Genomic DNA, 8049 nt, shown 5'->3' with positions numbered 1-8049 from the left:
TGGAACACAACGCCCCAGGACGGACACACCACTGCACCTCCCCCCAGCTCATCCCCACCAGAGAGAGCAGTGGGGACCCTCCGGGGGGCCGCAAAAGCTCGGCCCTGCTGGCTGGGGAGGGGGCTGCGGGATTTTCCCACGGGCAGCAGCAGCTCCAGCAGGGCCCGGCACATCTTCGGGGGCTTCTCTGCCGGCCCCATATTGGGGGAGCCTGAGGAAGGCCTCAGCATGGGCAACGGGCACCGTCTTCACTGCTGTTCGGGGTCTCCAGCAGGCCCGGGGTGCCCAGCTAGACATCGCGGAGCTGAGTGCGGTGCGGTGCACCCATGGGCCAGACCCGCTGCCTTGCGCTGCTGGGGGGCAGCTGTGATGCTAAGCCCACGGCAGCATCCTCGGGGGATGCACGTGGCTCAGGAAGGGTGCAGACTCACCTAGCTCTAGATACTGCCGGGAGAGCCCAGCCTCCCTGACAGTCTTGGGAAAGTGAGCGTCCTCCACTGCCCCAATCCAAACTGGGGGAGAGGATTAAGCTGCAGGATCTGCTGGAAATGGCTTCACTTCTTCTGAGCTCTGAGCCTTGGGTTGGGATGAGTGCTTTGCTCCTGCCTGCTGTGTTTCCAGGGAAGGGAAGGGAAGGGAAGGGAAGGGAAGGGAAGGGAAGGGAAGGGAAGGGAAGGGAAGGGAAGGGAAGGGAAGGGAAGGGAAGGGAAGGGAAGGGAAGGGAAGGGAAGGGAAGGGAAGGGAAGGGAAGGGAAGGGAAGGGAAGGGAAGGGAAGGGAAGGGAAGGGAAGGGAAGGGAAGGGAAGGGAAGGGAAGGGAAGGGAAGGGAAGGGAAGGGAAGGGAAGGGAAGGGAAGGGAAGGGAAGGGAAGGGAAGGGAAGGGAAGGGAAGGGAAGGGAAGGGAAGGGAAGGGAAGGGAAGGGAAGGGAAGGGAAGGGAAGGGAAGGGAAGGGAAGGGAAGGGAAGGGAAGGGAAGGGAAGGGAAGGGAAGGGAAGGGAAGGGAAGGGAAGGGAAGCAGGCCCAAGGAGACACACGCCTAGGGGGAAATGATGCAGCTGCTGCCTCCTATGGAAAGAGGTGTGGCAGGCGGGGTGCTGCTGGAGGAGCTCCTCTTCCAAAGAGGCTGGGGATGGATTTCCTCTCTCCTTTCCCCTGTTTCCATGGGAACAGCAGCAAGCAGGAACAGCCTGCTCTGAATTTCACTGCCTGCTGCTCAGGCACCCCCTTCCTGACCCTGTAGGCTGACTTTGGCTCTCAGGGGTTTCGGACCCATCCTCACGTGATGGATCCCATGCCTCCACGGAGTGCTCACTGGTGTGAGCAAGGCGAAGGGGCACAAGCCCTCACCTACCAGGATTTCCATAGCAGCACTGTCTGCTGTCACATGCACACCAGCAGACATTTGCAAATAATTTGCATACATGTATGCATTTCTGCTTTTTGTGGCAGCGGGGGCTCCTGCGGGAAGTGACCTCAGCTGGACCGCAGAGCATGTGTGGGGTAATCGTCCTGGAGGAACAGCGCTGCTGTTCTCTCAAGGATGGGAAGGAAAAAAAGGTGACACGAGTCTTTGTATTTAACAGTGAATTTGTCCCTTCACTTTTGAATTCATGGTAACCTTTGACTTTGACGTCCTTCATGCACCCTGCTGCAGCGGGATGCCCAGCACCACCGCAAACTGCAAGGAGCATCTCGCTACGCTTTGCCCATTTCTTCTTATCTGGGCTCGTTACCTGCTCGGGCTAAGCCTTGGGATGCGCGCTGCTACCAACCCTTTGGAGCCATCCACGCCATGGATCTCCTACCGGTGGATTCCTCCCGCAGCTACCGGTGAGCCAGAAGGAGGCTTTTTTGCGTCGAGCATCTTGGATTCTGGCCCTGGCAGATCGCTTTCTGTGCCTTGGAGACGACAGTGCCAAGCACATCGTCAGCTGTGCTATTTCTGAGTTGAGGTGTCACAAGGAAGTTCTGTGCCCTGCTCTATCTGAAATGAAGTTATACAAGTTCTCAGTCATCTTCTGCACGAACGAGGCATGTGGCAGGTTTACATCCTCGGAAATGAATCCAAGGGCACAGCCGGCAACGTGCTGAAAAGAGCACAGCCCCCCCGCAGAGAATGGGAGAAATAAGGCTACAGGATGCGTAGGTCTCTTCTGCCCAGTTCACCTTTCTGCAGACCGGCAGCCGGCTGCGTACAAAGAACGTCCCTCTGGTTGAAAAGGGACGGCAGGAGAGGTTTTACATGACTCCCAGGCATTGTTCCTTCCTTACACTCTTTCTCCTTGAAATGAAAATAGTGCTCTAAAACGCTGCCCTCAGTGTTCAGAACCCCACACCACAACTTGCTGCGACATCCCTGCACTGCAGCTCTTTCAGATACCCTCTCTCTCCCCAAAGCTCACATAACTTAATTCCTGGGAATTAGCTTTTCCAGAGAAAACTGAAGGAAGAGGGGCAACGCCCGAGGCTGTGTCCTGTGTCACCACCAGAGAGAGAACCCAGGAGCCCTAATTCTAGCACACTGCCCAGGCCACTCGACCCCGCTTTCTCTCAAGGACAAAAGGCAGAACCATCTTTGCTCCAACGTGTGGGAATCCTCCATGGTTATCCCTGCGGGTCTGGGGATGCTCTGCGAGAAGATGATGTTGGAGAGCACGGCATTTCTGATGTGACAAAATGGTTGGAAGAAGTCGTGAAGCTTTTAAGAAGATATGGCAACTGAAGTAGAGCTGGCGTCCTTGCTGGGATATCAACAGGGGTATTCTGCAGATACCCTGTATCTGCCACCCTGAAAGACATTCGTATCTGTTCCAAGCAGATAGGTCAAAACTCTAGGTCGTCCTGGCGGTGTTCTCCCTTCATTTTCCATAATATGCCAAGCCAGAAAAGGTCTCACACTTGTAAGGCTGTATTTGCTACAAACTTCTGTAGCATCATATATATATAAATAACACTGGTTCTAGCTTTGTTATGTCCAAAAGGTCAAGCATGATCAAGCCTTAACCTCTTGTTCCTAAGCAATCAACAATAGCTAGTGGTGTGCATCTTTTCCTGTCTTAAAAAGATGTGTAAGAGAGAATCCCCTTGTGTTGGACACAGGATTTTCTGAGCTTGGAAACTGCAGCCTATTATATTTAGAAATTTCAAAGATATTTTGTGCAGACTGCGTGAGCCTTCCCGAATGTGTTGCTCCAATTAAATTACTCCTTAATAATGCAACAAGGGGAGTGTGGGTGATGGGATGCGCTCCTTGCTCCAGTTAAACAATATCCCTTAGCTGCTGCTGCTTGGCCAGATTGACTGCTCTGGTGCCATTTACCTCCGTGATCACTGTCCTCACAGGAAATCTGTGCCATTAGTCACATTTTTCTCGACTACACTCAGACTGCATGTCTGCTGGCAGGAGATCCAAGGGCGTGTATTTGATTTTCCCCCTTTTTTTCATCTTTCTCTGCTGATTTTTTTCTGCGTGAGGGAAACTCGCTGAGACCCCCAGGGGTCTTTGCAGCTAGCCAAATCACAAATTTGTGAGAGGGAAACCGGTTTCTGATGAAAAGGGAGTTTCTGATGAGCAGAAGTGAGGTGCAGCTGAGAAAAGCCGTCCCGTTCAGCATCAGCAGACAGGCCCCACATCTCCACCATCAGGATGCTGGCGGTCCACGGATGTGCCGATTTTGGGAGGGTAAGGCAGGTGGTTTTGCTGCTCGTGCTCGGCGGTACATTTCACACATGGGGATTGCTGTCCCTGGAAACTCTCAGGTTCGTGCTCTCCTCCTTCCCTTTCCAATGAGCTGCCTGCGTGCAGTTTGTTTATTTTCCACTCAGCCCCATGAGAGGCTATTTCTCCATCACCGCAATTATCCGTGAGGCTCCACAGGGCTTTCAGGCCCAGGTTAAATGGCTTTCCTCCCTGCAGCTGCCCGGCAGGCTATCTGGTGCCTCCCTCGCGTCCCCCCCCAGCAATGGAAAGGGGGTTCACAGCTACCCGCATGCTGCCTGACAGCCCTCAGGACATCCATCGGGTCTGACAAAACTCCGGAGCAGCAGTGACCTCCCCAGGTGTCCTGAGAGCGGCAGTGGTGTGACCTGAATATCTCAGCAGGCAAACAGCTTGCTTTCCCCCCGGAGCCAGCCCTCCCTGCTCACCCACCTCTCCTAACCCCTTCCTGGGTTCCTCGCCTGCTTGCAGCAGTGTGCCTCGCCCGAGCCTATTCCCAAATCACCCTGCTGCAAGTGCGGAGAGACACAAGCCCTAATGCGGCCTGGCAGCTCAGAGGTTTCGCTCTCCGGAGAGCGGAGCTGAGCGTGCATGAGTAATACCCCTGGCAGCGCCGCGCGGCCTGCTGGGGACCAGAGCAGCCCCCTGGAGCACCGCTGGGAGAGGGGGCTGAGGCAGCAGGGAGGGGAGCCCCTGCCCCGTAACCACCCCCGGGGAGGGAGGAGATGTCTCCTCTCGGCGGGGCGGCCAGGCACCGGTGACCAGAACCACCCTCTGGAAGGCAGTCTGCTTCCCACTAGCTACAAAGGGAGCCCCAGGTGACAAGATCTCTCACCTCGGGCAGAGTTTCACCAGCTAATTATGCATGGTTTTGATTATCTGTGCTCCGAGGCCATCTGCCGCCCCCTCCCCGTTCCCAACCGCACCTGCCATCTCCTTTGGGAGATCTGCAGCACGCACAGCAGCGCGCAAACGAGTACACACCAAGGCGCTGTCACCCGTGCGTTCGCACGGAGGTGAACAGAGAGCACTGCTGCTGGAGAGGCGAGTTTAAGAACGAAATTTTGTTAAAATGCCTGAGGATTTTGTTCATTCGCTTTGCGAGCTCGAGGATTTTCCTGCACCTTTATATCCACCGTGCACCTTTATACCCATCATTATGCTTTTGGAAGCCAAGGCAGTGGCCAGGAGGAGGGCGAGATAGGTGCGAGCCCCACTCGAGGAAGGAACTGATCCGCCGTGTCCAACTTTCTGCCCATCACACACCCAATTACACGCGACACGAAGGACAGGAGGAGCTGGAAGCTGCCCTCTGCACTGCGGTACTCGGTGCGGCAGCAGGAATTGCGCTTCCCTGTCGGGGAGAGCATCGGCTGGGGCCCTGCTGACCTCCTACCAGGCAAGGACACCTAAGGATGACCTCTGTTTCACTTATTGGAGCCATGGTTCTCGTGACATTACAGGAGTGTAGACCTAGACAAAGACAGGCAACCACCATGGACTGCAAGGAGGAAAACTCCGGGTGGGAAAAACCCTGCAGAACTGGTGCAGAACTGGAGCAGGAGCCCAGAGAGGCGTCCTTGGGGACACGCAGTGACACTGTGAGTTCAGTCCGAGCTACCACAAGAGGGCAGCCAGCGTTTGCTAGGCCCGTTTCCAAAAAATGGGTGCCTGAGGAGCACCCTGTCTGCCCTGGTCAGATAGAATATGGCCTCACCTTGGGGCGTTGATTCCTCTGAAAGGCACGTTCCTGCTTTACCCTGTTGGGCCAGAAAGCCAAGTGATCCAGTTAGGTGTACCACAGAGCTGGTTTGCAGCGAGATATACGGAGCAGCAGCCCAAGGAGAAGCCCCGTCACTTCTCCTGCAGCTTTCCTTGCTCGCCTGGGGCCTCTGCTCCACGTTAGGAGCCCGGTGCCTGTGGTGTTGGAGCTCAGCTTCCCGAGCTGGAGCCCCAGGCGGAGGTCTGGGCTGCTGCTCAAGGTACCTGAAGATATCCCTGGTGCTGGAAATGTGGTAAGAGATTTGGGGTCTGTCACCTTTCTCACCTTCTGCCCTCAGACCAGACACAGGCTTCATTTCTCTCCCTCTCTTTCAGGCTCCTTGCACTTATCTCACCCAGCAAACAGCTCGCGGAGAGGTGGAGAAGACAAGGAGACGGTGCCAGGCCCAGGCTGCGACTGCTGTGTGCAGAGCTTGGGTGCCAGAAGGCAGGTGCAGAGACATGTGCTTCGCTTGGAAATGGGAGGGCTGTGCCCCCATGCCCCCGGCTGCTCGGGGGCCAGGCTCTGGGCCAGCCTTTCTGGGCTGTTTCTTGCCGGAGAGGTCCCCTGGAGCAGCTCGGAGCGCCATGTGCTGACACTGACCTCTAGTGGGAACGGATTCTTTCCTCTGTGCTTCTCCCTGCGGTTTTAAGCACTCAAGTGACTGCTTCGAGGGGGCTGGAGAGAGCCCAGAATTAGAGCTTCATTTTTAAAATCCTCAGAAGCAAATCACGCTCTGATTTGGCCTCTCCGTATATTTAAATGTCCATAGTCCCTCCACCACTACCCGCATGTGTAACGTATATTCTGTCCAAACCCACCACGGCCAGGCAGCTCCCTGGTAGGACAGCACGCAATGAACCCAAGCCTTGCTGAATGAGTGTCAGACAGCAAACTAAAAGGCAGACTGGCCAACGAGGTTCATATTTCGTACCTACCATTCAAAATCCCCAAAAACAAGGGATAGTAGAAGCACGCCCAACCAAAGCAAGATGGCATTATTGAGATACGTTTTAGTGAGCACAGGAGAGACCCGGATGCCTGGGTGGTGGACTGACGCTTGCTGCAAAGCCAAGCAGCAAATTGCTCACAGAAAAGCAAATTCTTTGTGCACCACCATACAGGTTTGGGCCGATTTGACTGACGTGGGTTTCTCCAAATAACTGATTTCATCCATGCAAATGCCTATACGAAATAACTTTGCGATGGAGCTGTAGTATGGTACTAGGAAAACAAAACAAAACAAAAACAGGAAAGGCATTTGGGGTAGCAGCTGGGTACAAAAAGCTGAAAGAGCAGAAACTCTGGGTGCGTGGGAAGAAAGGGGGCACCTTTTGGCTTCACTCTGGATCTCACAGGACATGTGTAAGGCCCTGGTGGCATATGGCTTACAGACACCGGGGTGATCGTCTACCTCCACGACTTCTGTGCTGCCGTTCGGGTTGGCTGCCATGGCCCAGTCCACATCCCAGGCCCCAGACAGACCCAGCCCCATTCTGCCCCGCACGAGGCCCTGCGGGTTATCAGCTGCAAGCAGCGGGATGAGGAGTGACAGCTGCGGGCACGGAGATGCAGCCGCCGTCAGGGCGCAGGAGGGGGTGGCGTGAAGGCACGGCCCAGATCCATGCCCTGCGCTGGGCAGAGCTGGCGAGGTGCAGAAGCTCCTTTCCCTCGGCACTTGTCATCTCGCACCCAGGCAGCGCGACGCACGACTGGCGAAACTGAAAGAGAACCTGAGCATGGGAGGAAAACTTGTGACAGGAGGTTATCGATGCCGACGGAGACTTCCTCCGCCCGCCTCCTGCTGCGCTGCCCCTGTCCTCGTGCCCCTAAACCTCTCTTCCTGCCTGCTCGGAGGCACTTTTCATGGGCAGCTTGCTGGCAGCGAGCCTGCGGTTGGAGGCCTGGCTGGCCAGTGACGCAGAGCCGAAGCGGCAGCTGCAGCACAGGAGGGGAAGTCCTTGGCACTTTGCATGTGGCTGGCGCGAACTCTGCCCCGTAGCCACCGCCGAGCTCTTCCCAGGTGAGCTCCCGTGCAGGTGTGGGGCACGAGCGGGTCCGTCCCCTGCTGCTGCGTCCAGCTGGGGAGGCGTGCGCCTTGCAGAGGGGGAGAGGAACCAAGTGACACCGACTGCAAAGTGTCACCTGCACGCGAAGCTATCTAGATAGCCTTCTGAGGAAAGCCCGTTGCCTGGGGCAGTGGAAAGTAACTGGATAAAGCAGATCCGTGAGGAGCAGGGACAGTTTTGCTCTCGGGAGGAGAGCGCGGAGATGCAGCCTGGTTAGCAGTTGACGGGCACAGCCCCGGGCCCTCGGTCCAGCTGCTGTTTCAGCTTGGTCTTTGCGTACTGCCTGCCCTTGCGAGCGCCCCTGCAGCCACCCCAGCTCCGAAACACAGCACACAGCGGCCACCTTGGCCACCTGGCTAGCGCCAAGCGGCTGAAACGAGCTGAACCGTGCACAGAGGGGAGACCAAAACCCTCGCAGGGCCCTGCCAGCAAGCGACACCCCGCGCCCGTTTCCCCCAGGGCTCCCATCGGCCGGGGGGGGGGGGGGGGCGGCAGCAGC

This window comes from Anser anser (genome assembly GCF_964211835.1).
Source record: "Anser anser genome assembly, chromosome: 3".
In the NCBI taxonomy this organism is placed as follows: Eukaryota; Metazoa; Chordata; class Aves; order Anseriformes; family Anatidae; genus Anser; species Anser anser.
This window is presented reverse-complemented; position numbering follows the sequence as displayed.